The 20,427-nt window shown below is 44.1% G+C and overlaps 1 protein-coding gene across 1 annotated transcript in view; it reads right to left on the bottom strand.

Moving 5' to 3' along the window:
- CCDC178 (coiled-coil domain containing 178) overlaps positions 1 to 20,050 on the bottom strand; it is a 352,723-nt gene extending 332,673 nt beyond the window's left edge. The window contains exon 1 of the mRNA XM_074944428.1: positions 19,917 to 20,050. The gene's annotated coding sequence lies outside the window, so the exon portion shown is untranslated. The remainder of the gene's footprint in view (positions 1 to 19,916) is intronic.
- Positions 20,051 to 20,427: the final 377 nt, after the last annotated feature.

Raw genomic sequence — 20,427 nt, 5'->3', positions numbered from 1 at the left:
TAAATGCAATTTCACCCCAAGTGGCAATGCAAGTGCCCATTTAGTTTGCAAAACTCAAGCACATCCTTATCAAAATTTTGCCTATGGTACATTATTACCATAGATATGTAATAATATGTCGGCATGGCTGAGCATTTTCTTAGGAAATACAAATGTTAATTCTTTGCATGGAAGGATTTGTTAGTTTTCTGTAATTTGTGAGGATAGTGCTATTGAAAGTGGGGAGGTCACAGGACTGGCTTGAGCCAAATATAATGCCAGTAGTCACTGTATGCGCTCTCCAAAACAGCTACGGCCACTGACCTGAAACACCCCAATCAGTCCACGTCTAGACCTAAATGCTCTGTAAGCTGTGTGGCCCCTATCCCGGACCGGACCGGGCCTGCTGGAGCTGCCAGGGAGAGGCCCCCTCCCCTAGCCCGGCCCAGCCAGGCCGGAGCTGCCGTGGCTGGGGAGAGGCACCTCTCACCTGGCACCAAGCTGCTGCAGCAAGAAAGGGCTGGGGGGAGTCCTCTCTCCCCGCCACAGCCCCGGGGCAGCCTGCACTCCAAATCCCTCATCTCTGGCCCCACCCCAGAGCCCGCACCCCACCACATCCCAACTGTCTGCCCCAGCCCTGAGCCCCCTCTCACAGTCTGAACCCCATGGCCCCACCCCCAGCACACATCACCCCCATATTGGTGAACATAACAAAATTCATTCTGCACATGGATGTAAAAAATTAGAGGGAACACTTTCTCTAGAGGACAGATCACCCATTTCTGTGATGATTTTCCAATGTATACATTAGTGGAATGGAGTAAAAAACTAACTTCTCAAAAAGTGGTGCGCTATCGTCTCTTACACACTATGAAGCTATCAAGTACCAACTCCATTCTACCCATGATAGCAGCCTACATCACTTTCTCTCATGCCACCTCCCCATACACAGAAGGAGACCCCCTGTAGACATCCACAAGCCTACCCCACTGACCTCTTTCAAATCCTTCCTTAAAACTCTTCTCTGCCATGATGCCTACAGAAAACTAGACAACAATTAAGCAGTTGTTGTGTTGTGACCACTGCCTATCATGTTGACCAGTACTATCTCAGTTTCCTTGTGTTCTCCCCATTCATTTGGCATATCCACTATTGCCTCTGATCTTCTGCTTAAGATTGTAAGTGTTTTGGGGTTGGGACTGTCTTTTTACTTTGTGTTTGTGTAGTGCCTAGTACCAAAAGGCCCTGTTCATATCTAGGGCCCTAGGCAGAACATTACTACTGTACCATTAACCCTTCTGAAGATTGAGTAACAACATCCCTCCAGCACTTTGTCCTTAAAATGGAAATATATGTTTACTTATATGTGAAAGGGTGTTGCTAAACAACATTTGTAGGATTCTGTTTTCTCATGGGTGCACACAGCTATCAATCAGATCCATCCATGGGCTAAATGCAGTGTGAGGGAATACACTTCCTCTTCTATGACTGGAAATGTAGGTTCCTTTTAAAATTACTTGGCCATTAAAACAATAGAAACAGCTGATGAGAAGCTATAATGTCAGCCAAAAATGGATGTCCAAGTCTACGCAGCCAAATTATTACTACCTAAAAAAACAAAAATTTAGAACATCCAACCTGTTCATCCAAATTAAGGTTATACACATCTAAGATAGAAGATTTTTTTTTACCATCAATAATCTAGCCCTTCATTAAAGCATATTCAAGAAAAGATCAGATAAGGCTGTATAATTTGTTTATTTGCTTGTTTTATAACACACCACAAAAGTGAAATTAAAGACAGAAAAAACGTATTGTCATCTGCTATATTTCATTACCTTGACAAAGGCAAGACAGTTCCCTCCAGGATATGCGCCATTAAAATTGAGCATTCTAGCTTCAAATGCCTTATACTATGGGGCTTCCATCTTTTTCTTTGAAAGAATACTCTGGGTGTGAAAGAGTAGAATTTTTAATCAACTTCCCCAGTGAACAATTTCACAAACAGATGGAACACCAATGCTCTCTAACAGATCTTTTGCAGACTAGGGTAAAGGATCTCTAGGTATGTAACCTGACAACAAAAGGGCAAAAACTTCATTGAACATTTTATATTTCTTGAGACTCAAAACAAGTCCAGCATTGATCTTTAGACAGCTCAACATGAAGGAAGCCAACATCTAGAATATAAGATTTCAAAGTACATGCTGATATCATTTACTGAAATATATTAATGTAAACCTGTGTAATGTAAAAGGATTTTAAATTAAACTAAGATGATGTTGGGGTGAATCCTAAATTAACTTGGATTCTCCAGAGAAAAGGTTTGAGGGAAAGAAATGGGAAGGACTGGGCCTGAAGAGACAGAAAATTGAAAACAAAATGGAGGCCACACAGTTCCTCTTAATCTCTTACATGGGGTGAGCAGGCCAGCCGGCTCCCATAAACAAAGATTTGGCAGATTCAGTATAAAGCTTTTTGTAAAAAAAATCAGCACAGAACAGAGGAATAAAGCAATAAAGAAGTTTAAGTAAGGCTATGATTTAGTCACCGAGGTTGCGGAAGTCGTGGAATCTGTGACTTCCAGAGACCTCTGTGACTTCAGCCAGCAGTGGTAGGGAGCTGTAGGGTCCCCTGCCGCCCATGAGGGCAGGGAGCTGCGAGGTACCCCCGCCACCTCTAGCAGCTTCTGGAGCTCCAAGCTGACGCAGGCAGTGGGGGGACCCCAGAGCTCCTGGCCCCTGCAGGTGACGAAGAACCACACAGCTCCTGGCTGCCATGAGCCACCACGGGCCCCCGGAGCTGCAGGCAGTGGGGGAACCCTGCAGCTCCCGGCGGCAGTAGCTGGCAGGGAACTCCTGGAGCTGTGGGCCACAGGGGTACACTGCAGCACCCAGATGCTGCAAGCAACAGGGGCCCTGCAGCTTCCTGCCCTGGGTGGCGGGGGACCCTGGAGCTCTGACACCCAACTCACAGTGGGGGCCCCTGGAGCTCCTAGTCACTGCGCAGCTGTCCCACTGCAGGCAATGTGCAGACCTGCAGATTCCCATTTTCTCTCAGATATTTTTTATTAAAAGTCACGTACAGGTCACGGCTTCTGTGAAATTTTTCTTTATTGCCTGTGACCTGGCTGTGGCTTTTACTAAAAATATCTGTGACAAAATCTTAGCCTTAATGATAAGTAATAGCTGGAGAAATGAGTTTAAGTATTTTGTTTTCTCCCCATTTTCTTTGACTGTTTTCTATTTAAGATTGTAAATTCTCAGATAATGTGCTTCAGGCATGTTACCTAAGACAGAATCACCACCTTACAGTGTAATGCTGGCAGACCAGGTGCCATCTCATGTTAAGGCCCATAAGCCTCACTGAACACTGACAAATGCATAGCTGGAAATCAGTCTGACTCACCTGTGTGTTAGTATTGTTAAAACAGGTATTAGATTTATAGGGAAGTGTTTAATGTTTGGAATTTATGAAATGCTTGTGAGTTGCTGCATGCATTAATCTTACTTATAATATCAGTATCCCATGTCATAAGGTAATATGTAACTTTGCTTTGTAACTATAAAAGTGTTTGCTATGAAACTGGAAACTTCCAGAGTCAGGAAAGAAGCATTAATGGTAAATTACTATTTCAATCTTGGTAGAGATGATATCTTCTGTCCAACAAAAGAAGGCCTATAGACACCAGATGAACCATTGTGGAACATCAATTGACAAAAGACTTTATTAATTGCTCTCCCATACCCATGAAGAAGGGACGTGCACAAACCCTCATCCCATCACTGTTTGAACTCTGGAGGAAGCGAATAAAAATCCCTGACCAGAAGATCTGTATCACTATACTGCTTGGAATTTGGAGAGGGTAGTATTTCTAAGCATAAGAAAGGGATCCCCAAGCTGCTTAGCTTGGGTTAGCCCTCAAGGACATAAAGAGTTTGAACATTACAGCAGCTTCTATTACTTTTGGAAACCTATGACTGTAACTCATTTGTGTGTGCATGTTTACATGCTTTAACCTTGTAAATAACTTTTCTTTTTCCTAATAAACCTTTAGTTAGTTTAATACAGGATTGGCTACAAACATTGTCTTTGGTGAGAGATCTAAGGTATAATTGACCTGGAGTAAGTGACTGGTCCTTTGGTCTGGTAATAACCTGAATATTGTCATGATTTTTGGTGCGGCCATCTATCGCAAAAGCAGGCTTGCCTGGGTGGCAGGATAAACTGAAGTGCCCAAGGGGACTGTCTGTGATTCTATATTAAGGCTATTAGAGTGCTTGAGGAGTTCACACTTAATACTTGGCTGATGAAATCTAATTATAGAACACAAAACCAGTTTCAGGTTTGTGCCCTGGTTTGTAAAAGTCTGCCCTGAGATAGGCACCCACATTGGTGAGTCACTCCAGACAGAGCTATTCTGACACCATTTGTTAGGAAGACAGGAAAGCCTATGAATCACAAACTGTAGAACACAGCAAAGCCTTTGTATTATCCAGATACAAGCATGGAGTTATGTACAACAGGGGTGTACTTCTGTGTATCCCTTAGAGTTTCACATTGTGTCACACAGCAAACACTAAATCCAAATCCCATTAAGATGTTTGGAACAGTAATCTGTGACAGTTTACTAGCATAATCTAGAGAGGAAGAACAGCCAAATGATTAGGGTGTTAGCCTGGAACTTCAGTGACCCCAGTTTAATTCCCTTCTTTTGTCACAGGCTTCCTGTGTGACCTTAGATAAGATACTTAATCTCATTGTGGCTCAATTCCCCACCCCTAAAACAGGGATAATAGTACTTCTCTAGCACACAGGGATATTATGAGGGTATAACAAAACATTAAAGATTGTGAGGTGCTCGGATATTGTGGTAATGAGGGCCATTTAAGTACCTAAGATATATAAATAACATTGGGGTAAAGATGCTACTGCAGCTCCTGTCTTCATTTCCTTCCCATGAGTCCTGAGGCCAGAACAATAGCACCAGGTTTATTATTCTCTTCCCTATTCCTTTGAGGTTAGAAAGTCTTGGCTGGTGAAAGAGCACTGGAGCTACCTCAAATCCATTGCTGATGTTGGGTAGTCAAATATCCTTGTACTCTAAGACTCAACCAAAAATATTTAAAAGGATGAGTACTGCTGATGTTCATTCTATTAGGCACATTGATTATTTGATCTGCCTCCTTACATGTGATTAAAAATAAACACCATGTAATATTAGAGAGACTAGGTGGGTTTGGTGATATCTTTCATTTGACCAACTTCTGTTGGTGAGAGATACACGCTTGTCTCTCTAACATCCTGCAATCAACATAGCTACAGCACCACTACATATCATGTAATGTAACATTTCTACTGAGTAGAACAGCAAATCTTAAACTGACTCTTTCCATTCTGTTTTATATGTTTAAACGAAATACAGTGAATACTGGTTACCATGGTAACAACAGAATTGAGGAAACTTAGTTTCAGTATAATTGCTCCATATGTTCGTACAAATCACATCTCTTACTCTGAGCATTAAAACTGAAGACCACTTTTGAACTCAATTTTTTTTTAAAGAAATAATGGTGAAACACAAAGAAAAAACACATTGCAATAGTTTATATACCTGGCAGATGATACACTTCTGTTATCATTCATTGATGTATTTTTTTATATTATTGTATAATTCTTGTAACATTCCCCATTCAATTATTTTCTATTTGTTTATTGTAAGCAAGCCAAAGTCTGATAATATTACAATTTCAACATAATAAATTATGAGAGCGAGGCCTATTTGCATTTGGATGAGGTTTATTTTGGATGCTGGATAATTTGTTTATTTAGATTTAAGTAATAGTGAAAAAGACGACAAGAGCTCCTGACATTCACCTAATCTTACAACAGCATAATTTACCCAGCAGCATAAAAAACAAGCATCCAGAGGGAACAAATTAACTCAACTCAACCAGCCAGTGAATAGGCTACACGAAAGCTCTTTTCCACCCTCAACATTTATTTCCTGGAACATGCCATAAATCTTCTCCAAAAACCCAATATTAAATGAATGGCAGAATATTGAGATTTTTATAGTTGTGGTCCAACGCTGGACTTCATTCAACTATACTGCTTTATTTGCTAAACATTTTTATGTCATTTTTGTTGCTGCAGAGATCCTAGTGGCCTTTTGGCATGAACTCCGATCAATTACAAGTTTGTTACAACAACAATGGCAATGATAGCAAAACAAAACAAAAAAGCAATTCACTGCTATGTCTAAACATTAAAGCAACTTTGGTCCTGTATAAAAAGGACCCCAACTCAATGAATAGCGTTCTATACCTTTGGTGGTTCTATCAATGTTGATTACATGAAAATACATAGTGCTCAACTTCTCACCATCTAAGCAAGTATAACAATTTCCTAATGGTTTTGGGAATAGGGTAGTAGCAGGCTGGCATCCCTATAGAGAATTACGGTTCTGGTGCATTACCCAGTTCTACTGACACTGTTTTGTCACATTTAACCATGAGTAGGGTGATGAGATAGCAACTGTGAAAAAATGGGACAGGGGGTGAGGGGTAATACGCGCCTATATAAGAAAAAGTCCCAAAAAACAGGACTGTCCCTATAAAAACGGGACATCCGGTCACCCTAACCATAAGTAAGGCTAAGATTTTGCCAGGGATATTTTTAGTAAAAGTCATGGACAGGTCAAGTGCAAATCAGAAAAATTCACAGAAGCCATGACCTGTCCCTAACTTTTACTAAAAATATCCCTGACAAAATGAAGATCTGCAGATCCCCACACTACTTCAAGCGGGGCAGCTGCAGCTCCAGGAATCCCCTGCTGCCCGCAAATCAGCCCTTCCCTGTGAAATCTGATCTTCCCTGCTGCTGGGAGCCTGGGGCTCCAAGCTGCTAGTCCAGCCACGCTGGGGACGGACAGGAGTTGTCCTTCCCCTGCATGGCTACTCTTGGTGGGGAGATCAGACCCACCTCCAGAACTTGGTGGTACACACTTACTTCTGCACTGCAGGTGTCCGGGAGCTGGGCTCCAGGCTTCTGTGCCCTCCCCCGCATTTCCTGCCACAGCTCTGGGTGCCGAACTCATGGCTTCCTCCCCCAGCAGCTCCTGCCAGGGCAACCCAGGCTCTGGGCTTCTTCTCCCTGTTGCTCCAGCTAGAGCTCGGGGCACACCCAGCAGCTCCAGCCTGGGCACAGGACTTCTGCTCCCCCCACCCCACCCTTACCTTAGCTCTGGACTTCCTCCCCCAGTGACTCTGGCCAGGCACTTCTGCTCCAGCTGGTGTAGTGTGAGAAACTGAAACTGCTATATCTGTAGTAGGAATTTGCTACATCAGATAGCAGTTTCTTACAATCACTTACATTCGACTAATTGCTACAGGTAGCAAATTCCTATGGGTAGCAGTTTCTCACACTTCATCAGGGCAGTCCTGGCTCAAGGCTGCCCGGGCTCAAGGCTTCAGCCCCACGGCTGCACCTGAGGCTCAGGGTGCCCAGGGCTTCTTCCCCAACGGCTCCTGCTGAGGCTCAGGGTGACCTAGTTGGGACTTCCACCCTGGGGCTTCTTCTGGGGCTGGGGCACCCATTTTTCCAGGCAGCCCCCAGATTGGCCAGGGGGTGGGGGGCCCCTGCCTTAATCTGTCACTGGCCTGGACTAGCAGCTAGGAGTCCCCGGCTGGGGCGCTCCTAGCAGCATGGGGGCACTGTTTTCCTCAGGAATTGAAATGGGGGGGGCGGGGGGTTTCGCATTTACGGGGGGGGGAGTCAGGGCTGATGAGGGGTGAGACCATGAGGGTGAAGGTGGGTGTCATAAATATAAAGGGAAGGGTAAACCCCTTTAAAATCCCTCCTGGCCAGAGGAAATCTCCTCTCACCTGTAAAGGGTTAAGAAGCTAAAGGTAACCTCACTGGCACCTGACCAAAATGACCAATGAGGAGACAAGATACTTGCAAAAGCTGGGAGGAGGGAGAGAAACAAAGGGTGTGTGTGTCTGTCTATATTCTGTCTTTGCCGGGGATAGACCAGGAATGGAGTCTTAGAACTTTTAGTAAGTAATCTAGCTAGGTACGTGTTAGATTATGATTTCTTTAAATGGCTGAGAAAAGAATTGTGCTGAATAGAATAACTATTTCTGTCTGTGTATCTTTTTTGGTAACTTAAGGTTTTGCCTAGAGGGGTTCTCTATGTTTTGAATCTAATTACCCTGTAAGGTATCTACCATCCTGATTTTACAGGGGGGATTTCTTATTTCTATTTACTTCTATTTTTATTAAAAGTCTTCTTGTAAGAAAACTGAATGCTTTTTCATTGTTCTCAGATCCAAGGGTTTGGGTCTGTGGTCACCTATGCAAATTGGTGAGGCTTTTTATCCAACATTTCCCAGGAAAGGGGGGGGTGCAAGTGTTGGGAGGATTGTTCATTGTTCTTAGGATCCAAGGGTCTGGGTCTGTAGTCACCTAGGCAAACTGGTGAGGCTTTTTACCAAACCTTGTCCAGAAAGTGGGGTGCAAGGTTTTGGGAAGTATTTCGGGGGGAAAGACGTGTCCAAACAGCTCTTCCCCAGTAACCAGTATTTGTTTGGTGGTGGTAGCGGCCAATCCAAGGACAAAGGGTGGAATATTTTGTACCTTGGGGAAGTTTTGACCTAAACTGGTAAAGATAAGCTTAGGAGGTTTTTCATGCAGGTCCCCACATCTGTACCCTAGAGTTCAGAGTGGGGGAGGAACCTTGACAGTGGGCTATATGGCACCATAGTAAAAACTGAAAAATGTTTCATGACCATTTTATTAAATTTAACTCATGTTTTAAAATCACCACACAAATTGAAGTTGGCTACTCAAGGCTTCTATGAAGCACTACATCTACATCCTTCTTGGTTTCTTGTTAAAATTTTGCACAGCTCTGTTAATGAACTTCTTGAATGCAATGCGTTCATCTTTGATGGCTTCTCGTTTGTCCAGTACTTCCATTCCTTCAATTGATATGCTCATTAGTTCATTCACATGATGAGGCAGAAGGCGACTTCTTTCAGAACACAAAATTCTATTCAATGATGAAAAAGAACAGTCAGCTGTAGCTGTTGTGACTGGGAGTAACAAGAGATGAATTCCTACTTCTTTCATCCCAGGAAACATAGCACAAGGATCAGGTCGAGCCACTAGTGGTGATAAAAAAGAAGCTGAAGTCAAATCTTCATTCATTCGCCATATGATATTCCACTCTGTATTCAAATTCTCTATTCTGTCCTGAGCACATGGCAGCCCCATAGTTGAGTGGAGTGAGGCACTACCAGCAATCAGTGTTTTATAGGACAGGGATCTGTAAAAGCTACGTAGAGATTGTGCAGAATCAAGAAGTCGCTGTTGTAGATTTTTAAGAATCAAGTCTGTGTACTTTTTCCAGTTGTCTTAAAACTTTTTGTCCTCTTCACTTCAGGATTCAATATAAATGCCTTCATTAGTCAACTTCCGGAATGAAAACTTTGCTTCTTCCAGTACTCTGATTGATCCAAATGTAACTTCTATTGCTGGACAAAAGTTCTACTGCTGTAGCAGATGCCTGAATGGCATTGTTTAATGACCCAAGTGGTTTCAACAATAGTCTTACAAAAGAGAGAATGGCAATAGTCTTTTCTGAATGTAGTAGCAAAAATAATCCACCAGCCTCACTACTTAGATACATCCCATCTTAGTAGATACTTTCCAAAGCCAGTAAGAATGGCTGGCGTAATTTTAAGGCAACAGCCAAGGATCACTCATGAGAAAGCCAGCGGGTTTTCACAGGTTGGACTAATTTGAACTTCAGTCCCAGTGTATCTTCTATATTTTCCAAGATATTCAGGGTTTTTTTTTTTTTTTACTCTTGCTGAAAAAAGAATATAATGAAGACATTAAATGTATAACTTTTTTAATGTCTTTTGAAGACTCTGCGTCTTGTACTAGCGCTAGTTGGAGTAGATGGCCTCTGCAGCGTGTATAGGAGAGATTAGGGTTACACTTTTCTCTGAGCAAAGCTTGTACTCCACCATGTCTTACAGAAAAGTTTGCAGCTCCATCAAATGCACAAGCAGCCATCTGTTTGGAGTCCAATTGACAAGCATTTAACTCTTCGAAGGTGTGGGTTGTCACAGATGCAGCTTGTGTCTTCTATAACTTGGACATCTAGAAATGCATCTACTGCCCTACCACTGACATCAAGATAATGTACACAATGACTTAATACCCATTTGAATCGGTGCATTCATCAGCCATGTATGCAAATTTTTTGAATGTGGTGAGAGAGTTCTTCACTTTTTCAACTGGTGAGTCTTTCACTGTTGCACCACATGCTTCTAGCCAGTCAGCTGAGTTTCTTGCAGAAAGATAGTGAGCATTTGCTGGTCTTGTTCGGAACCAGTGTTCAACTTCAGGATGAACAAATGACAATGCACTTAACATTGGCCTCCAGTTTGTAGTGTGTGGTACCTCTTGCTTAAACAGAAAGTATGATGCCACAGCCATGTTTGTTTGCAAGAACTATGTTGTGTTTCCAGCTTTCTTAACAGCCTCATTAAGTACTTCTAAAACTGGCTTTTGAAAGTGGGCTTATAAGGCTTTCTGCATGTTGATGCACTCCAGAGGCATCGTGTTTTGCAGCCTTTTCACGTAGTTTGTCAGCATTGGCTTTGCTGATCAGTCTGACAAACCAAGCTCCTCCACTTTTACCAATTATAGCATTGGAAAGCTTTCCTTCTTTGTCAGCTTTTTTGCAAGATGTACACCAGTAGCCATCTTTTGTAACTCTGACCGACAAACATCGGGAACTGCCTTTAGGTTTTGGAGACACTGTTTCTTCAGTAGGTAGCTGTATTTGTGCGTCGGGCTGGTCGGATGTCAATACACCACTTGAACCTTCAAATGACATGTTGATATATTCTCGGTTCTTGATGCGTTCGTCACCTTGGTTGGTTTTTGAGGCCTTTGAGTGGAAAAATTGTTGCATTGGTTTTTTGGCTTTTCATTTTCACTTTGATCTGCAACATATAAAAGAGATATGAATAAATTAAATGTTTTGTTAGGATAATGCAAATTTAACATATGGATAATGCAAATTACACCAAAACACATAACAGTACTAGACTTCTAAAACAAATACAATTTTTTTTTAAATTATTTAATTTAAATTGACTTTTGAAAAGTAAGCCACCATGGGATGAGAGGGAAGTCCTCTCATGGATCAGTAACTGGTTAAAAGATGGGAAACAAAGGGTAGGAATAAATTATCAGTTTTCAGAATGGAGAGAGATAAATAGTGGTACCCGTGAGAGGTTGGTACTGGGACCATTACTGTTCAACATATTCATAAATGATCTGGAAAAATGGGTAAACAGTGAGGTAGTAAAATTTGCAGATAATACAAAACTATTAAAGATAGTTAAGTCCAAAGCAGACTGCAAAGAGTTACAAAGGCATTTCACAAAACTGTGTGACTGGGCAACAAAATTGCGGATGAAATTCAATGTTGATAAATGCAAAGTAATGCACATTGGAAAACAATCTCAACTATACATATAAAATGATGGGGTCTAAATTAGCTGTGAACATTCAAGAAAGATGTTGGAGTCATTGTGGATGGTTCTCTGAAAATATCCACTCAATGTGCAGCGGCAGTCAAAAAAGCAAACAGAATGTTGGAAATCATTAAGAAAGGGATAGATAATAAGATAGAAAATATCATATTGCCTCTATATAAATCCATGGTATGTGCACACCTTGAATACTGTGTGCAGATCTGGTCACCCCATCCCAAAAAAGATATACTGGAATTGGAAAAGGTACAGAGATGGGCAACTAAAATTATTAGGGGTATGAAACAGGAGGAGAGATTAAAATGACTGGGAATTTTCATCTTAGTAAAGAGACGACTAAGGGAGGATATAATAAAGGTCTATAAAATCTTGATTGGTGTGAAGAAAGTGAATAAGGAAATGTTATGTAATCCTTCATAAACACAAGAACTAGCAGTCACCCAATGAAATTAATAGGCAACAGCTTTAAAAAAACAAAAAGTACTTCTTCACACAACATAAAGTCAACCTGTGGAACTTTTTGCAAGGGGATGCTGTGAAGACCAAAACTATAACAGAATTAAAAAAAAAAAAAAAAAAAAGGTAAATTCCTGAAGAACAGGTCCATCAGTGGCTATTAGCCAGGACGGGGAGGAGACACCATGCTCTGAGTGTCTCTAGCCTGTTTGCTAGAAGCTGGGAATGGGCAACAGGGGATAGATCACTAGATAATTACCTGTTCTGTTCATTCCCTCTGAAGCACCTGGCCTTCACCACTGTCGGAAGACAGGATACTGGGCTATATGGACCATTGGTCAGATCCAGTATGGTCATTCTTATGTAAAAATTAATTACAATAATAAAAATGTTTAGTACAGAAACTCCCCAACATAACGACCTCTCAAGATAGCAACAATGTGAGATGACAACCTTGGCAAATAAAGCATTTTAAAAATCTTAGCCTACTAGGAAACATATTTATATAGAATTTCCATTCCCAGTCACAAATCTAGCATTCTGGAGCACAGTCACTAAAATATAGTCCAAACAAACAAACGTTTATTTAACGTGCCCCCCACTTTTTCCTCCACCTCACCCCACTCACCAGTGTTTTCCTGGTCAGTGGAGAGTCAGAGTTCAGAGGTGCTTTCACGTGAGGTCACCTCCCAGGTGGGGTGCAACAAGGCACCTTGCTTGTTCCTCCAGCTGCTCACTGTTCGCTCTGGCCACTGTTGTTCATTGTGCCACCGTTCACTCCATCGCTCTGTTGCCAATGGCCCTGTGCCATCACCTTCTGCTGCCACCTGCCACTGTGACCTCTGTGAGTTGGTCTCTTGAGGTTCCACCCAGCTCTCAGTGATTTCAGCTGAGCTCTCAGTGGGGGAACCTCACTGCTAGTGCAGGCTAGGCCACCTCTTCCACAGAAACACTGTCCCACAGCAGATCTAAGCACTTAGACCTGATCATCAGTGATTTCAGCTGTAGTGGTCACTTAACAAAACAAAGACTATCTATGGAGCCTAATCAGCTCTGTCTTTAAACAGTGGAGAGGGGCAGGTCAAATAGCACTTGTGACTCAGGCAGACCATCAAGCAAAACACCTGTCCCCACCCTCTCTCTTGATGCCCTCAATCAACACAGACTAAGTACAGTTCTACTGCCCTTTACTCATACAATAAGAACAATAACATTTCATTACCCCCCTCGCCCGCATTCAAGTGATTTGTAACCCAACCCCAGCCAAAATCTATCACTTGGGCAACACAGCTCTATTTGCTGAATACCTAGGTAGATTAGGTGTGAATGTTAATACAATCTGGTCCTGAAGCCTTTTCCCCCCAGCCCCTAGCTCATCACTAGCTGTCAGGGAGAGCTCATTTAGACTTTGCTTACAAATCATAATTTGAAATGATTAGGTTGGCCAACATCACCAAAATGAATGCACTGACATTGTCATAAAAAAACAATAGCTGTATAAGGAAGCTAGTCTATGTTCATACCTTTCAAATCTAGTATACTTTTTCAGATACACATTTTATCATACACTGTATATGCTTTTAAAGTGTGTATTAATGTTTCAATTACAATTCAAATTTCCAAACAATCACTAAATTGGCAACATTGCATGTAACTAGTTCACAAAACTGGGGGGTGGGGAAATCCCTACAAGGGGCAGAGCCTACCCACCTTCACCTCCCGGAACCTCCTCTAACTACAGGAAGCTCAGAGGCTGCTGCCTAGGCAGCACAAAAGTGAGGGTCGCAATCTTGGGATCCGCTCCCCCAACAATCCCATTTTGGGTCAGGACCCCCAGGGTTACATCACCATGAAATTTCAGATGTAAACATCTGAAAGCATGAAATTTGACCAATTTTAAAATCCTCTGGCCATGAAATTGACGAGAATGGACCTGGAATTTGATAGGGCCCTAGTGATATCCTGACTCCACTGAAGTCAATAGCCAAACTCCCACTGACTACAATGGAGCCAGGATTTCATTCAGTGTGACTTACAAAATACATATACTTTACATTTTATCACTCTAGATCAGAGGTGGGCAAACTACGGCCTGCGGGACCCTCCTGCCCAGCCCCTGAGCTTCTGGCCTGGGAGGCTAGCCTCCGGCCCCTCCCCTGCTGTTCCCCCTCCACCAGAGCCTCAGCTCAGCGCGCCGCCAGGCACAATGCTCTGGATGGCAGCGCAGCTGCTGAGCCGCGGCCTGACCCGGTGCTCTGTGCTGCATGGCTGGCTCCAGCCGGGCAGCACGGCTACCTGTCCTGGTGCTCTGGGCGGTACAGCTGTAACACTGCCAGCCACCGGTGCTCCAGGCAGCGCGGTAAGGGGGCAGGGAGCAGGAGGGGTCGGATAGAGGGCAGGGAAGTTCGGGGTGGTGGTCGGGGGCAAGGGTGTGGATAGGGGTCGGGGTGGTGAGCGGGCAGGGAACAGGGGGGTTGAATGGGGGCAGAGGTCCCGGGGGGGTGCAGTCAGGAAGGAGGAGGGGTTGGATGGGGTAGCAGGGGGCAGTCAGGGGCAGGAGGTCCGGGGAGCTGTCAGGGGACTTTAGATGGGGCAGGAGTCCCGGGGGGGAGGGGGGACATCAGGGGGAGAGAAGTGGGGGGGGGGGGGCTCGGATGGGGCCAGGGGCCACGCCACGCCACGCCTGGCTGTTTGGGGAGACACAGCCTCCCCTAACCGGCCTTCCATACAATTTCAGAAACCCAACACAGCCCTCAGGCCAAAAAGTTTGCCCACCCCTACTCTAGGTCAATCAACATCACCCCAGAAAACCCAATAAATCAGCAATAAACTGTGTACCACAAGACTGAAAACAACTAAGGGTTAATTTTAATCTTCTAATTTTTTCATATTAAACGTCAATGTTTTCACCTGGTGCTTTAGGTGTTATTTAAAGAGTATGTGTGGTGTTATACTTGGCTAAAAGTAGTTCCTAGCCACAACTGGCCTTGTTGTGGTATGCTGAAAGGCTAAAATCCTCCGAATATGATTGTCCCTCAAAAAGTGCATGAAGGACAATATTTACAGACCTATTTATTCTATAAAGCAAGATTTCACTTTGAGACACTGATCTTGCAAGCACTTAGTAACTTGCTTAACTTTAAATATAGGAGTAGTCCCATTTAATAAATAAGTCATCCCATTGAACTTTAAGTTAAGCACCTGCACAAATCTTTGCAGGATTTAGGTCTAAAAAAATATGTTTGTTGTTAAGACAAAACTAGCTCTTTTCAAGAATATTATAAGTCCATGTTTCCCTTTTATGAAGATACCAGTATTGTTTTCTAGTTCTGAATGAAGCATGATCATTGCAGAATATGTACAGTACTGTTTTAAATAAACAAATGAATAATACAGAGCCATCTCTACTTTAATTTCCCATTTTAATTTTATTTTGTATTTTAAAACTTCTATATGGTTTGAAAGAATAGGCACAACTTGTTAGAGAACCATATCTTATTTTTACATGTGTTATAGTTACTTAAATTGAGTTTAGCTGCAAAAATTACAAAAATTAAATGAGATAAAAGTTTGGCAGGAACACAAGTTATTTTAAAAACAAAAAAGGAAAAGATCACACTACTAAACAGTATGAAGTTGCATCTCTGTGTGTTATACTTTAATTGAATATCCGTTGCCAAAGACCACATCTGTGTTGGATAACTATAAACATATTTCTGACTCCAGCTGAACATGAATATTTTGTAGCAGTGTTCAGATCTTGGAAGCTAATTATTTCCTGATGCTCTGTGAAATTGTTACATTAGAAAATAATTAATAGAAGAATCAAATTTAAAAAAAAAAACTAAATTATGAGACTGGCTTTTGCTTCATGATCCAGAGTAGGGTAGAGAATAACTCACACTGTTCAGTACAACTAATGTAGGAGCACAGTATTATTTGACTGCCATTAAATTATATTCTTAGAGCAGGGGTGGGCAAACTACAGCCCACAGGCCGGAACAGGGAACCATGGCCAATGGGAGCTTCAGGGGAGGTACCCAGAGGCAAGTACGGAGCCCTCTGCCGCCCCGGATGTGGTGCCAGCCACTTCCAGGAGCGATGCAGGGCCAGGGCAGCCAGAGAGCCTGCCTTAGCCCCGCTGCCACCCTGGAGCCGCTCAAGGTAAGCAGCGCCAGGCCAGAGCCTGCACCCCGAACCCCTCCTGCTCCCCACACCCCAACCCCCTGCCCTGAGGCCCCTCCCACACTCCACACCCCCTCCTGCACCTGAACCCCCTGCCCTGAGCCCCCTCCTGCACCCCACTCCCCCTCCCAGACCCCTGCCCCAGCCCTACATTCATGGCCCTGCATGCAACTTTCCCACCGAGATGTGGCCCTCGGGCCAAAAAGTTTGCCCACCCCTGTCTTAGAGGATAGGGGAGCAAGGTGAATGAGATATTTTTTATTGAACCAACTTCTGTTGCAAGAGAGACAAGCTTTCAAGCCACACAGGGCTCTTCTTCAGGTCTAGGGGGAAAAAAAACAAGAAGTCCTTGGGGTACCTTAGAAACTACCCAATTTATTTGGGCATAAGCTTTCATGGGCTAGATCCCACTTCATCAGATGTATGAAGTAAAAGATACAGGAGCAGGTATAAATACATGAAAGGATGTGGGTTGCTTTACCAAGTGTTAAGCAGTCTAACGATATAAATCAACTAACAGCAGGATACCAAGGGAGGAGAAATAACTTTTGAAGTGGTAAGAGAGTGGCACATTACAGACAGTTGACAAGAAGGTGTGTGTAACAGTAGGGAGAAATTAGTATTGGGGAAACCGCTTCAAAAGTTATTTCTCTTCCCTTGGTATCCTGCTGTTAATTGATTTATCTTATTAGACTGACCTAACACTTGGTAAAGCAAACCACATCCTTTCATGTATTTATACCTGCTCCTGTATCTTTTACTTCATACATCTGATGAAGTGGGTTCTAGCCCACGAAAGCTTATGCCCAAATAAATTGGTTAGTCTCTAAGGTGCCACAAGGTCTCCTCGTTTTTTTTGCTGATACCCAGACTAACACATTGAAACCTGTCACCATGCAAGGTCTAGGAAAGGTACTCCAAGCCTCACAGCTAAATGCAGAGTGGAACAGATTGTTTCTCATAAGTAGTTAGCACATATTTTAAGGGACCATTCAAGGCAACTACACTGCATTACCTTTCAGCGGGGGTTCTCAAACTGGGGGTCGGGACCCCTCAGAGGGTCGCGAGGTTATTACATGGGGGGGGGGGTCACAAGCTATCAGCCTCCACCCCAAACCCCGCTTTATATCTAGCATTTAAAATGGTGTTAAATATATTAAAAAGTGTTTGGGTTGCACTCAGAGGCTTGCTATTTGAAAGGGGCCTTGAAGGAGGGCTTGGGGGAAGGATTAAAACAGAGAAAATAGTAGAGGAAATCATCAGTATCTCAATAATGACTGGAGCAGCTGAAGGCAACAAGCTAACACTTCCTTCTCTTTCCCACATAAAAGAAGAAAAAACAACATAGGCAAGAATGCACACCCACACACCTAGTTACAGCATAAAAATGCAGCAAGAATAAAACCAACATTTAAATTTTTCTCAGTTTGTGCTCCACAGCTCAATAATTCAAATTAAATAACTATTTTCAATTGTATTCAAATAAAAGCACTTTGGATAGTTTGAAAACATCCCAAAGTTTTACTTGATTAATTTAAAACATACCATTGTGAGTGCAGGAAAAGGGGATTGTTTTTAAATTGTTAGGTTTACAGGGTTCTACATAACTGTACTTATACTGCAAAAAGAAAAGGAGTACTTGTGGCACCTTAGAGACTAACCAATTTATTTGAGCATAAGCTTTCGTGAGCTACAGCTCACTTCATCGGATGCATACTGTGGAAAATACTGAAGATTGTATTTTCCACAGTATGCATCCGATGAAGTGAGCTGTAGCTCATGAAAGCTTATGCTCAAATAAATTGGTTAGTCTCTAAGGTGCCACCAGTACTCCTTTTCTTTTTGCGAATACAGACTAACATGGCTGTTACTCTGAAACCTGTACTTATACTGAGCACGAATGGATTCTTGGTACTATACAAAAAAAGTCAATGCCAAAAGGAGCCTATATACTAAATCAAAGACAACACAATTCAGACACATAATAAAAAGAGTTCAATACTTAGGCCTGCTGTACACACCATTTTCGTACTGGTACAACTATGTTGGTTAGGGGTTTGATTATTTTTTTTTAAACAATATAGTTATCCTGGTATAATACTCAATCTCCCTCCTGTGAGTCAATAGCTATTACAGTAAAAAGCACCTTCATATACTGGTATAACTACCAGTATAATAATAATGCTTTAATTATATCAATATAGTTAAAGTGGTAGACAAGCCACTTTGGAAGTAACATTTTGTGTAGACAAGCCCTTAGGAAGTAAAGAATGGTGAGCTTAAAAGAGGCATAATGTTATCAATATTCAATATTGTTTCTTGCTTATACTGTTAAGGCAGAAGGTCTAGAAATCTAGAAATGTTATGTAAAATTATGCAATACCCTAACTTGGTGCGTATGCTTTTTTTCCAATGAAAAAAACTGTTTCTATTTTCTATTCCTACCCCTAAGCCCTTCATGATAGGCAAACTATAAAAGTCAATAAAAATAATTTACTATGACATTTAAGTCACTTTGAATACTAGTAAAATTGGATATTAAGTACAAAGGGAAGTTAAATGTTTGGGTTTAGGATTGTCAAAAATATACTTTTACAAAATTTTATCTACTATGAAAGACCCCAAACTCCAGCAACTACTTAAGGCAGATGAATCCAGATACCAGAATAAGGGAGGGAAGTGCTCTGTCCCACCCAAACCAAGAAAAATGTTACACAGTCTACTACAGGACCCCCAGGCAACAGGAGCCCTGGGACTTCCAATTCCTTCAAGGGGAGACATTCACACTCTGACTCTTTTCTTGGGGGCTTGTTTCAGAACTGCCTACCCAGGTCTGTGATGAGAGACTGAGATCAAAGTCCATCCCCAAGCAGTGGTCTGCCATTGCTGCCAGTCATGCCCTGTTCTTCCTCTCCCACTTAACTCCACTTTGAAAGCCCCCTCTGTGTACAAGGTGAGAGAGACACTTTACTTCAAACCTAACTATAGTCTCTACACTCATTTTTTCCTGACCAGAAATGGGGATCATAGAATCATAGGCCTGGACAGGACCTCCAGCCCAGGGGAATGAAGGGCTGCAGAGCTGGGACAGAGCAGTGGGGTGGGTGCAGAGCCTGATTCAAAGGAGGGGTTCAGGTGTGACAAAGCAGGGTAGAAGCAGTAGGGCAGGAGCAGTGCTGGGGGATGGGAGCAGAGGTTATCCAGCAGAGGGGGAGGATGGGGAGTACAAGCCTGGCAGAAGAAGCAGTGGGTGGGTGCAGCGCTGGGGGAGGGGAGGAGCAGCAGAGCCTGGCTAGGGGAAGGGAAGGGGGGTTGCATGCAGAGCTAGGGGGTAGAAGCAACAGGCCAGGTACAGCACTGAGGGGCAGGAGGGAGGCGGGGCAGAGCGAGGACACAGCAATGGGGCGGGGGTGCAAGGCGGAGGCAGTGCTGGCCTGGCGGGGAAGGAGAGGAGACTGTCTAGGAGAGAGGGACGCGGCGCGGGAAACCCAGGAGCGGAACCTGCCTGCGGACACGCTCGGGGAGCTCCACGGGGAGTCACCCCCCAGCCCAGACAAGTCCCCCACGCGGAGACCAGAGGGCTGGTCACACGGTGCTGCCCCGTCCGCAGCCGCTTGAGGCCCGCGGCCGCCACTGAGCGGCGGCCGAGGCCGGGGTCTCTGCTGAGGGATCCGCCCGCCCCGCGGCACCGGGCCCCGCCCAGTCCCCGCTACTCACGTGCTGCGTCCCCCCGCGGCCAGGCAGAGCAGGGCAGGACCCCGCCCGCTCCCGGGCTGCGGACGATTCCCGCCGCCCCCGTGGCGGTTGGGGGCGTTGGATTCTCCTCTCGGAGTTCGTTAGTCCCGTCTCCAGGCAACGGCAGCCCCCTCCCGCGCGAGGGCGGGCAGCTAGGGAGCGTCTGCAAATCCCCCGCTCCTTGCCAGGAGGCGACCCCCCCGCCCCCGCGCCCGGGGCGGCCCAGCCCCATGTCCCTGAGCGCTGACCCGCGGGGAGCGGGGTCATTGGCTGCACAGCGCCGGGCCGCCCTTCCTTCGGCCGAGCCGGACAGTTGTTGTCACCCCACTCCTGCGGGGCCCGGGAGGGGCCCAGGGTGCGAGCGGGAGGGGGCTCCGGGCACTGTCCCCATGCGGGCTCCCGTCCCTGCCCGTCCAGCTTGCCCGGCTACCTCTTGGGCTGGGGGGCGGCTGCGGGATGTAGCCAGCCAAGGCGGGCGGCCAACATGAGGTAC

Source organism: Natator depressus, chromosome 2 (genome assembly GCF_965152275.1).
Source record: "Natator depressus isolate rNatDep1 chromosome 2, rNatDep2.hap1, whole genome shotgun sequence".
NCBI classification, from domain to species: Eukaryota; Metazoa; Chordata; order Testudines; family Cheloniidae; genus Natator; species Natator depressus.
The sequence above is the reverse complement of the archived record's forward strand: the minus strand, read 5'-3'. Positions and strand labels throughout refer to the sequence as shown.